The sequence below is a fragment of the Balaenoptera ricei genome, chromosome 8 (genome assembly GCF_028023285.1).
Source record: "Balaenoptera ricei isolate mBalRic1 chromosome 8, mBalRic1.hap2, whole genome shotgun sequence".
Classification (NCBI taxonomy): domain Eukaryota; kingdom Metazoa; phylum Chordata; class Mammalia; order Artiodactyla; family Balaenopteridae; genus Balaenoptera; species Balaenoptera ricei.
The window spans coordinates 25,975,877-25,988,875 of NC_082646.1; positions in this window are offsets into that span (position 1 = coordinate 25,975,877).

The following is a 12,999-nucleotide window of genomic DNA, read 5'->3' on the forward strand; positions in this document are numbered from 1 at the left end:
GCTGGATGTCCTTGCCCAGAAGCGGCAGTGGCCAAGGAGTTCTTTCCCAGGGGCTCGTGAGACAGCATATCATGCAGAACCGCAGAGAAGGAGACCAGCCTTTCTCCGGGTTTTCAGAGGTTCGCTTTTCTGCCTTTGAGCCTTTGAACTCAGAGATCCAGTCAGCTCCCAATGATACTTTAGAACTGTAGTATTGAAGGTCTCTCTGCCATCAGCCCCCTGCTCAGCTCCCGTCTCCTAGGTGCATTCAGTGAAGTAGCCTCCACTCTGCAGCCTCCCGCACCATGTTGTTTAGGAACGGCACATTTCCTCTTCGTAAAGAAATCTTTTCTTGCAGCCTGCCTGGCCCGAGCTCCTATTCCTTTTCAGAACGCCGAGTTCGGCATAGCCCTGAAATGACCCCTTCCCTCAAGGCCGGACACATCTCTTAAAGACTATACTCCATGGGTCCCCATTCATTACATCTTACCTCCCAAGAAACACAAAGGAGTTGTCGCGTGATGGGAGGAAACAACGGCCTCCTTCTCCTTCTAGGAATACCCCGTTGCCCAAGGTTACGGGCCTTGTCCAGAAGCAACAGTTGCCCAGGATTTCTTTGCTTTGAGCTCGTGAGACAGCATATCATGTAGGACCGCCGAGAAGGAGACCTGCCTCTCTCTGGTTTGGAAGAGGTTAGCTTTTCTACTCAGCCTTGGAGCACAAAGGCCCAGCCAATTCCCAATGACAGTTTCGAAGGTTACTGGTGCAGGTCTCTCTGCGCTTAGCCCACCGTTCAGCTACAGGCTGTAAAGTGCGTTCAGGGAAGAGCAAGAAAGTCTCCAACGCCCCGCATCTTGTGGGGAAGGAACAGCACATTCTCTCCTCAGTGAAGACGTCCTTTCTTGCAGACTGCCAGGCTGGGACTCCTCTTCCGTCTCAGAACACCGAGTTAGGCATAGCGTTGAAATGACCCCTTCCCTCAAGGCCGTACACATCTCTTCAAGAACATAAACCCTGTGTGCCCATTCGTTATACCTCACCGCCCTATGAAACACCGAAGAGCTGTGGCTGGATGGTAGGAAACAGTGGCCGTAGTGTCCTTCGTTCATAATCCGGTTCCAAAAGCCCCCCGTGAAAATCTCTTGCTTTCGAGGGCCTAGGGCATACCAAGGGCTGCCAAACACAGCTAAAGGAGGCGAAATAAGAGAAGCAGAACTTGCTCCTGAGAAACTCGTACATACACTGAACCCAAAGCATGCCTCGTCGTGGAGACCGAAGGCCTCCCCAGCTCAGATTTTGGGCCCTGGAACACAGTGCTAACCGCTGCCTTCAAGGAGAGGTAGGCAAGGAATGTTTTCAAGTCTCGCCTGCCTCTCAGGGCCTGTTCAGCTTGAGTGGAAAATATCCACAGCCTGCCCGAACGTCCTGCCGAGCAGCGAGTTGTACTGGAGTGTAGCAAACGCTTCCAAGTTGTCTGAGGGAAACGAGGCCATTGCTGTGGTGTGAACGGCCTTCACTGCCACTCTTTTGGAGCACAGTGCTCTCTGGGCAGGCAGGATAGTTCCTAGAGGAGAAGCATTTGAACAGACGTCTGCCCTGGTATACTTCCTACATCCGCACATCGAGTGTATCTTTCCTACACTCCAGGCACCAACACGGTGCACAGAACTGCTCTCGATGGCGAGAAACAAGACGCAACATTTCTTCTAGGGGGCTCGTGAGGGGCGAGGCCTCTTGAGGAGTTGGACCCTCGAATGCCGCTGAAACCACTGAGGTTGATTGCCATGTTATGTTAGCGACACATTGAGAGCATTTCAGGTTCATGGAACCCCGTGCAGTGCGCCATGAGAGAAGAAAACGCAGATGCTGCCTTGACAGGGTTAGATTGAATTGCCTCTGTCCCCCCTCCGAAAACTAACTTTCCCAGAGCCAGCACAGCTTCACATCCCGAGGAACGTTTCTGCTGTGTGCTAGGATACATGAAAGGAAACCTGGGGACGCTGGGAGACTCTGAGCTGTACGCGGCTTGCCAAAGCTTCTAGACCCTTCAGGGGTCAGTGTGGCCCTTCTGGAGAGTGACACAGCATGTTTCCTAATGGAAACCTAGTGTTACATTTCGGGGACTTTCTGCACAACCTTCCTCAGCCGCTTAGCTGGATGTCCTTGCCCAGAAGCGGCAGTGGCCAAGGAGTTCTTTCCCAGGGGCTCGTGAGACAGCATATCATGCAGAACCGCAGAGAAGGAGACCAGCCTTTCTCTGGGTTTTCAGAGGTTTGCTTTTCTGCCTTTGAGCCTTTGAACTCAGAGATCCAGTCAGCTCCCAATGATACTTTAGAACTGTAGTATTGAAGGTCTCTCTGCCATCAGCCCCCTGCTCAGCTCCCGTCTCCTAGGTGCATTCAGTGAAGTAGCCTCCACTCTGCAGCCTCCCGCACCATGTTGTTTAGGAACGGCACATTTCCTCTTCGTAAAGAAATCTTTTCTTGCAGCCTGCCTGGCCCGAGCTCCTATTCCTTTTCAGAACGCCGAGTTCGGCATAGCCCTGAAATGACCCCTTCCCTCAAGGCCGGACACATCTCTTAAAGACTATACTCCATGGGTCCCCATTCATTACATCTTACCTCCCAAGAAACACAAAGGAGTTGTCGCGTGATGGGAGGAAACAACGGCCTCCTTCTCCTTCTAGGAATACCCCGTTGCCCAAGGTTACGGGCCTTGTCCAGAAGCAACAGTTGCCCAGGATTTCTTTGCTTTGAGCTCGTGAGACAGCATATCATGTAGGACCGCCGAGAAGGAGACCTGCCTCTCTCTGGTTTGGAAGAGGTTAGCTTTTCTACTCAGCCTTGGAGCACAAAGGCCCAGCCAATTCCCAATGACAGTTTCGAAGGTTACTGGTGCAGGTCTCTCTGCGCTTAGCCCACCGTTCAGCTACAGGCTGTAAAGTGCGTTCAGGGAAGAGCAAGAAAGTCTCCAACGCCCCGCATCTTGTGGGGAAGGAACAGCACATTCTCTCCTCAGTGAAGACGTCCTTTCTTGCAGACTGCCAGGCTGGGACTCCTCTTCCGTCTCAGAACACCGAGTTAGGCATAGCGTTGAAATGACCCCTTCCCTCAACGCCGTACACATCTCTTCAAGAACATAAACCCTGTGTGCCCATTCGTTATACCTCACCGCCCTATGAAACACTGAAGAGCTGTGGCTGGATGGTAGGAAACAGTGGCCGTAGTGTCCTTCGTTCATAATCCGGTTCCAAAAGCCCCCCGTGAAAATCTCTTGCTTTCGAGGGCCTAGGGCATATCAAAGGCTGCCAAACACAGCTAAAGGAGGCGAAATAAGAGAAGCAGAACTTGCTCCTGAGAAACTCGTACATACACTGAACCCAAAGCATGCCTCGTCGTGGAGACCGAAGGCCTCCCCAGCTCAGATTTTGGGCCCTGGAACACAGTGCTAACCGCTGCCTTCAAGGAGAGGTAGGCAAGGAATGTTTTCAAGTCTCGCCTGCCTCTCAGGGCCTGTTCAGCTTGAGTGGAAAATATCCACAGCCTGCCCGAACGTCCTGCCGAGCAGCGAGTTGTATTGGAGTGTAGCAAACGCTTCCAAGTTGTCTGAGGGAAACGAGGCCATTGCTGTGGTGTGAACGGCCTTCACTGCCACTCTTTTGGAGCACAGTGCTCTCTGGGCAGGCAGTATAGTTCCTAGAGGAGAAGCATTTGAACAGACGTCTGCCCTGGTATACTTCCTACATCCGCACATCGAGTGTATCTTTCCTACGCTCCAGGCACCAACACGGTGCATAGAACTCCTCCTGATGGAGAGACAGAAGATGCAACGTTTCTTCTAAGGGGCTCGTGAGGGGCGAGGCCTCTTGAGGAGTTGGACCCTCGAATGCCGCTGAAACCACTGAGGTTGATTGCCATGTTATGTTAGCGACACATTGAGAGCATTTCAGGTTCATGGAACCCCGTGCAGTGCGCCATGAGAGAAGAAAACGCAGATGCTGCCTTGACAGGGTTAGATTGAATTGCCTCTGTCCCCCCTCCGAAAACTAACTTTCCCAGAGCCAGCACAGCTTCACGTCCCGAGGAACGTTTCTGCTGTGTGCTAGGATACATGAAAGGAAACCTGGGGACGCTGGGAGACTCTGAGCTGTACGCGGCTTGCCAAAGCTTCTAGACCCTTCAGGGGTCAGTGTGGCCCTTCTGGAGAGTGACACAGCATGTTTCCTAATGGAAACCTAGTGTTACATTTCGGGGACTTTCTGCACAACCTTCCTCAGCCGCTTAGCTGGATGTCCTTGCCCAGAAGCGGCAGTGGCCAAGGAGTTCTTTCCCAGGGGCTCGTGAGACAGCATATCATGCAGAACCGCAGAGAAGGAGACCAGCCTTTCTCCGGGTTTTCAGAGGTTCGCTTTTCTGCCTTTGAGCCTTTGAACTCAGAGATCCAGTCAGCTCCCAATGATACTTTAGAACTGTAGTACTGAAGGTCTCTCTGCCATCAGCCCCCTGCTCAGCTCCCGTCTCCTAGGTGCATTCAGTGAAGTAGCCTCCACTCTGCAGCCTCCCGCACCATGTTGTTTAGGAACGGCACATTTCCTCTTCGTAAAGAAATCTTTTCTTGCAGCCTGCCTGGCCCGAGCTCCTATTCCTTTTCAGAATGCCGAGTTCGGCATAGCCCTGAAATGACCCCTTCCCTCAAGGCCGGACACATCTCTTAAAGACTATACTCCATGGGTCCCCATTCATTACATCTTACCTCCCAAGAAACACAAAGGAGTTGTCGCGTGATGGGAGGAAACAACGGCCTCCTTCTCCTTCTAGGAATACCCCGTTGCCCAAGGTTACGGGCCTTGTCCAGAAGCAACAGTTGCCCAGGATTTCTTTGCTTTGAGCTCGTGAGACAGCATATCATGTAGGACCGCCGAGAAGGAGACCTGCCTCTCTCTGGTTTGGAAGAGGTTAGCTTTTCTACTCAGCCTTGGAGCACAAAGGCCCAGCCAATTCCCAATGACAGTTTCGAAGGTTACTGGTGCAGGTCTCTCTGCGCTTAGCCCACCGTTCAGCTACAGGCTGTAAAGTGCGTTCAGGGAAGAGCAAGAAAGTCTCCAACGCCCCGCATCTTGTGGGGAAGGAACAGCACATTCTCTCCTCAGTGAAGACGTCCTTTCTTGCAGACTGCCAGGCTGGGACTCCTCTTCCGTCTCAGAACACCGAGTTAGGCATAGCGTTGAAATGACCCCTTCCCTCAAGGCCGTACACATCTCTTCAAGAACATAAACCCTGTGTGCCCATTCGTTATACCTCACCGCCCTATGAAACACCGAAGAGCTGTGGCTGGATGGTAGGAAACAGTGGCCGTAGTGTCCTTCGTTCATAATCCGGTTCCAAAAGCCCCCCGTGAAAATCTCTTGCTTTCGAGGGCCTAGGGCATACCAAGGGCTGCCAAACACAGCTAAAGGAGGCGAAATAAGAGAAGCAGAACTTGCTCCTGAGAAACTCGTACATACACTGAACCCAAAGCATGCCTCGTCGTGGAGACCGAAGGCCTCCCCAGCTCAGATTTTGGGCCCTGGAACACAGTGCTAACCGCTGCCTTCAAGGAGAGGTAGGCAAGGAATGTTTTCAAGTCTCGCCTGCCTCTCAGGGCCTGTTCAGCTTGAGTGGAAAATATCCACAGCCTGCCCGAACGTCCTGCCGAGCAGCGAGTTGTACTGGAGTGTAGCAAACGCTTCCAAGTTGTCTGAGGGAAACGAGGCCATTGCTGTGGTGTGAACGGCCTTCACTGCCACTCTTTTGGAGCACAGTGCTCTCTGGGCAGGCAGGATAGTTCCTAGAGGAGAAGCATTTGAACAGACGTCTGCCCTGGTATACTTCCTACATCCGCACATCGAGTGTATCTTTCCTACACTCCAGGCACCAACACGGTGCACAGAACTGCTCTCGATGGCGAGAAACAAGACGCAACATTTCTTCTAGGGGGCTCGTGAGGGGCGAGGCCTCTTGAGGAGTTGGACCCTCGAATGCCGCTGAAACCACTGAGGTTGATTGCCATGTTATGTTAGCGACACATTGAGAGCATTTCAGGTTCATGGAACCCCGTGCAGTGCGCCATGAGAGAAGAAAACGCAGATGCTGCCTTGACAGGGTTAGATTGAATTGCCTCTGTCCCCCCTCCGAAAACTAACTTTCCCAGAGCCAGCACAGCTTCACGTCCCGAGGAACGTTTCTGCTGTGTGCTAGGATACATGAAAGGAAACCTGGGGACGCTGGGAGACTCTGAGCTGTACGCGGCTTGCCAAAGCTTCTAGACCCTTCAGGGGTCAGTGTGGCCCTTCTGGAGAGTGACACAGCATGTTTCCTAATGGAAACCTAGTGTTACATTTCGGGGACTTTCTGCACAACCTTCCTCAGCCGCTTAGCTGGATGTCCTTGCCCAGAAGCGGCAGTGGCCAAGGAGTTCTTTCCCAGGGGCTCGTGAGACAGCATATCATGCAGAACCGCAGAGAAGGAGACCAGCCTTTCTCCGGGTTTTCAGAGGTTCGCTTTTCTGCCTTTGAGCCTTTGAACTCAGAGATCCAGTCAGCTCCCAATGATACTTTAGAACTGTAGTATTGAAGGTCTCTCTGCCATCAGCCCCCTGCTCAGCTCCCGTCTCCTAGGTGCATTCAGTGAAGTAGCCTCCACTCTGCAGCCTCCCGCACCATGTTGTTTAGGAACGGCACATTTCCTCTTCGTAAAGAAATCTTTTCTTGCAGCCTGCCTGGCCCGAGCTCCTATTCCTTTTCAGAACGCCGAGTTCGGCATAGCCCTGAAATGACCCCTTCCCTCAAGGCCGGACACATCTCTTAAAGACTATACTCCATGGGTCCCCATTCATTACATCTTACCTCCCAAGAAACACAAAGGAGTTGTCGCGTGATGGGAGGAAACAACGGCCTCCTTCTCCTTCTAGGAATACCCCGTTGCCCAAGGTTACGGGCCTTGTCCAGAAGCAACAGTTGCCCAGGATTTCTTTGCTTTGAGCTCGTGAGACAGCATATCATGTAGGACCGCCGAGAAGGAGACCTGCCTCTCTCTGGTTTGGAAGAGGTTAGCTTTTCTACTCAGCCTTGGAGCACAAAGGCCCAGCCAATTCCCAATGACAGTTTCGAAGGTTACTGGTGCAGGTCTCTCTGCGCTTAGCCCACCGTTCAGCTACAGGCTGTAAAGTGCGTTCAGGGAAGAGCAAGAAAGTCTCCAACGCCCCGCATCTTGTGGGGAAGGAACAGCACATTCTCTCCTCAGTGAAGACGTCCTTTCTTGCAGACTGCCAGGCTGGGACTCCTCTTCCGTCTCAGAACACCGAGTTAGGCATAGCGTTGAAATGACCCCTTCCCTCAAGGCCGTACACATCTCTTCAAGAACATAAACCCTGTGTGCCCATTCGTTATACCTCACCGCCCTATGAAACACCGAAGAGCTGTGGCTGGATGGTAGGAAACAGTGGCCGTAGTGTCCTTCGTTCATAATCCGGTTCCAAAAGCCCCCCGTGAAAATCTCTTGCTTTCGAGGGCCTAGGGCATATCAAAGGCTGCCAAACACAGCTAAAGGAGGCAAAATAAGAGAAGCAGAACTTGCTCCTGAGAAACTCGTACATACACTGAACCCAAAGCATGCCTCTTCGTGGAGACCGAAGGCCTCCCCAGCTCAGATTTTGGGCCCTGGAACACAGTGCTAACCGCTGCCTTCAAGGAGAGGTAGGCAAGGAATGTTTTCAAGTCTCGCCTGCCTCTCAGGGCCTGTTCAGCTTGAGTGGAAAATATCCACAGCCTGCCCGAACGTCCTGCCGAGCAGCGAGTTGTACTGGAGTGTAGCAAACGCTTCCAAGTTGTCTGAGGGAAACGAGGCCATTGCTGTGGTGTGAACGGCCTTCACTGCCACTCTTTTGGAGCACAGTGCTCTCTGGGCAGGCAGGATAGTTCCTAGAGGAGAAGCATTTGAACAGACGTCTGCCCTGGTATACTTCCTACATCCGCACATCGAGTGTATCTTTCCTACGCTCCAGGCACCAACACGGTGCATAGAACTCCTCCTGATGGAGAGACAGAAGATGCAACGTTTCTTCTAAGGGGCTCGTGAGGGGCGAGGCCTCTTGAGGAGTTGGACCCTCGAATGCCGCTGAAACCACTGAGGTTGATTGCCATGTTATGTTAGCGACACATTGAGAGCATTTCAGGTTCATGGAACCCCGTGCAGTGCGCCATGAGAGAAGAAAACGCAGATGCTGCCTTGACAGGGTTAGATTGAATTGCCTCTGTCCCCCCTCCGAAAACTAACTTTCCCAGAGCCAGCACAGCTTCACGTCCCGAGGAACGTTTCTGCTGTGTGCTAGGATACATGAAAGGAAACCTGGGGACGCTGGGAGACTCTGAGCTGTACGCGGCTTGCCAAAGCTTCTAGACCCTTCAGGGGTCAGTGTGGCCCTTCTGGAGAGTGACACAGCATGTTTCCTAATGGAAACCTAGTGTTACATTTCGGGGACTTTCTGCACAACCTTCCTCAGCCGCTTAGCTGGATGTCCTTGCCCAGAAGCGGCAGTGGCCAAGGAGTTCTTTCCCAGGGGCTCGTGAGACAGCATATCATGCAGAACCGCAGAGAAGGAGACCAGCCTTTCTCCGGGTTTTCAGAGGTTCGCTTTTCTGCCTTTGAGCCTTTGAACTCAGAGATCCAGTCAGCTCCCAATGATACTTTAGAACTGTAGTACTGAAGGTCTCTCTGCCATCAGCCCCCTGCTCAGCTCCCGTCTCCTAGGTGCATTCAGTGAAGTAGCCTCCACTCTGCAGCCTCCCGCACCATGTTGTTTAGGAACGGCACATTTCCTCTTCGTAAAGAAATCTTTTCTTGCAGCCTGCCTGGCCCGAGCTCCTATTCCTTTTCAGAATGCCGAGTTCGGCATAGCCCTGAAATGACCCCTTCCCTCAAGGCCGGACACATCTCTTAAAGACTATACTCCATGGGTCCCCATTCATTACATCTTACCTCCCAAGAAACACAAAGGAGTTGTCGCGTGATGGGAGGAAACAACGGCCTCCTTCTCCTTCTAGGAATACCCCGTTGCCCAAGGTTACGGGCCTTGTCCAGAAGCAACAGTTGCCCAGGATTTCTTTGCTTTGAGCTCGTGAGACAGCATATCATGTAGGACCGCCGAGAAGGAGACCTGCCTCTCTCTGGTTTGGAAGAGGTTAGCTTTTCTACTCAGCCTTGGAGCACAAAGGCCCAGCCAATTCCCAATGACAGTTTCGAAGGTTACTGGTGCAGGTCTCTCTGCGCTTAGCCCACCGTTCAGCTACAGGCTGTAAAGTGCGTTCAGGGAAGAGCAAGAAAGTCTCCAACGCCCCGCATCTTGTGGGGAAGGAACAGCACATTCTCTCCTCAGTGAAGACGTCCTTTCTTGCAGACTGCCAGGCTGGGACTCCTCTTCCGTCTCAGAACACCGAGTTAGGCATAGCGTTGAAATGACCCCTTCCCTCAAGGCCGTACACATCTCTTCAAGAACATAAACCCTGTGTGCCCATTCGTTATACCTCACCGCCCTATGAAACACCGAAGAGCTGTGGCTGGATGGTAGGAAACAGTGGCCGTAGTGTCCTTCGTTCATAATCCGGTTCCAAAAGCCCCCCGTGAAAATCTCTTGCTTTCGAGGGCCTAGGGCATATCAAAGGCTGCCAAACACAGCTAAAGGAGGCGAAATAAGAGAAGCAGAACTTGCTCCTGAGAAACTCGTACATACACTGAACCCAAAGCATGCCTCTTCGTGGAGACCGAAGGCCTCCCCAGCTCAGATTTTGGGCCCTGGAACACAGTGCTAACCGCTGCCTTCAAGGAGAGGTAGGCAAGGAATGTTTTCAAGTCTCGCCTGCCTCTCAGGGCCTGTTCAGCTTGAGTGGAAAATATCCACAGCCTGCCCGAACGTCCTGCCGAGCAGCGAGTTGTACTGGAGTGTAGCAAACGCTTCCAAGTTGTCTGAGGGAAACGAGGCCATTGCTGTGGTGTGAACGGCCTTCACTGCCACTCTTTTGGAGCACAGTGCTCTCTGGGCAGGCAGGATAGTTCCTAGAGGAGAAGCATTTGAACAGACGTCTGCCCTGGTATACTTCCTACATCCGCACATCGAGTGTATCTTTCCTACGCTCCAGGCACCAACACGGTGCATAGAACTCCTCCTGATGGAGAGACAGAAGATGCAACGTTTCTTCTAAGGGGCTCGTGAGGGGCGAGGCCTCTTGAGGAGTTGGACCCTCGAATGCCACTGAAACCACTGAGGTTGATTGCCATGTTATGTTAGCGACACATTGAGAGCATTTCAGGTTCATGGAACCCCGTGCAGTGCGCCATGAGAGAAGAAAACGCAGATGCTGCCTTGACAGGGTTAGATTGAATTGCCTCTGTCCCCCCTCCGAAAACTAACTTTCCCAGAGCCAGCACAGCTTCACGTCCCGAGGAACGTTTCTGCTGTGTGCTAGGATACATGAAAGGAAACCTGGGGACGCTGGGAGACTCTGAGCTGTACGCGGCTTGCCAAAGCTTCTAGACCCTTCAGGGGTCAGTGTGGCCCTTCTGGAGAGTGACACAGCATGTTTCCTAATGGAAACCTAGTGTTACATTTCGGGGACTTTCTGCACAACCTTCCTCAGCCGCTTAGCTGGATGTCCTTGCCCAGAAGCGGCAGTGGCCAAGGAGTTCTTTCCCAGGGGCTCGTGAGACAGCATATCATGCAGAACCGCAGAGAAGGAGACCAGCCTTTCTCCGGGTTTTCAGAGGTTCGCTTTTCTGCCTTTGAGCCTTTGAACTCAGAGATCCAGTCAGCTCCCAATGATACTTTAGAACTGTAGTACTGAAGGTCTCTCTGCCATCAGCCCCCTGCTCAGCTCCCGTCTCCTAGGTGCATTCAGTGAAGTAGCCTCCACTCTGCAGCCTCCCGCACCATGTTGTTTAGGAACGGCACATTTCCTCTTCGTAAAGAAATCTTTTCTTGCAGCCTGCCTGGCCCGAGCTCCTATTCCTTTTCAGAATGCCGAGTTCGGCATAGCCCTGAAATGACCCCTTCCCTCAAGGCCGGACACATCTCTTAAAGACTATACTCCATGGGTCCCCATTCATTACATCTTACCTCCCAAGAAACACAAAGGAGTTGTCGCGTGATGGGAGGAAACAACGGCCTCCTTCTCCTTCTAGGAATACCCCGTTGCCCAAGGTTACGGGCCTTGTCCAGAAGCAACAGTTGCCCAGGATTTCTTTGCTTTGAGCTCGTGAGACAGCATATCATGTAGGACCGCCGAGAAGGAGACCTGCCTCTCTCTGGTTTGGAAGAGGTTAGCTTTTCTACTCAGCCTTGGAGCACAAAGGCCCAGCCAATTCCCAATGACAGTTTCGAAGGTTACTGGTGCAGGTCTCTCTGCGCTTAGCCCACCGTTCAGCTACAGGCTGTAAAGTGCGTTCAGGGAAGAGCAAGAAAGTCTCCAACGCCCCGCATCTTGTGGGGAAGGAACAGCACATTCTCTCCTCAGTGAAGACGTCCTTTCTTGCAGACTGCCAGGCTGGGACTCCTCTTCCGTCTCAGAACACCGAGTTAGGCATAGCGTTGAAATGACCCCTTCCCTCAAGGCCGTACACATCTCTTCAAGAACATAAACCCTGTGTGCCCATTCGTTATACCTCACCGCCCTATGAAACACCGAAGAGCTGTGGCTGGATGGTAGGAAACAGTGGCCGTAGTGTCCTTCGTTCATAATCCGGTTCCAAAAGCCCCCCGTGAAAATCTCTTGCTTTCGAGGGCCTAGGGCATACCAAGGGCTGCCAAACACAGCTAAAGGAGGCGAAATAAGAGAAGCAGAACTTGCTCCTGAGAAACTCGTACATACACTGAACCCAAAGCATGCCTCGTCGTGGAGACCGAAGGCCTCCCCAGCTCAGATTTTGGGCCCTGGAACACAGTGCTAACCGCTGCCTTCAAGGAGAGGTAGGCAAGGAATGTTTTCAAGTCTCGCCTGCCTCTCAGGGCCTGTTCAGCTTGAGTGGAAAATATCCACAGCCTGCCCGAACGTCCTGCCGAGCAGCGAGTTGTACTGGAGTGTAGCAAACGCTTCCAAGTTGTCTGAGGGAAACGAGGCCATTGCTGTGGTGTGAACGGCCTTCACTGCCACTCTTTTGGAGCACAGTGCTCTCTGGGCAGGCAGGATAGTTCCTAGAGGAGAAGCATTTGAACAGACGTCTGCCCTGGTATACTTCCTACATCCGCACATCGAGTGTATCTTTCCTACACTCCAGGCACCAACACGGTGCACAGAACTGCTCTCGATGGCGAGAAACAAGACGCAACATTTCTTCTAGGGGGCTCGTGAGGGGCGAGGCCTCTTGAGGAGTTGGACCCTCGAATGCCGCTGAAACCACTGAGGTTGATTGCCATGTTATGTTAGCGACACATTGAGAGCATTTCAGGTTCATGGAACCCCGTGCAGTGCGCCATGAGAGAAGAAAACGCAGATGCTGCCTTGACAGGGTTAGATTGAATTGCCTCTGTCCCCCCTCCGAAAACTAACTTTCCCAGAGCCAGCACAGCTTCACGTCCCGAGGAACGTTTCTGCTGTGTGCTAGGATACATGAAAGGAAACCTGGGGACGCTGGGAGACTCTGAGCTGTACGCGGCTTGCCAAAGCTTCTAGACCCTTCAGGGGTCAGTGTGGCCCTTCTGGAGAGTGACACAGCATGTTTCCTAATGGAAACCTAGTGTTACATTTCGGGGACTTTCTGCACAACCTTCCTCAGCCGCTTAGCTGGATGTCCTTGCCCAGAAGCGGCAGTGGCCAAGGAGTTCTTTCCCAGGGGCTCGTGAGACAGCATATCATGCAGAACCGCAGAGAAGGAGACCAGCCTTTCTCTGGGTTTTCAGAGGTTCGCTTTTCTGCCTTTGAGCCTTTGAACTCAGAGATCCAGTCAGCTCCCAATGGTACTTTAGAACTGTAGTATTGAAGGTCTCTCTGCCATC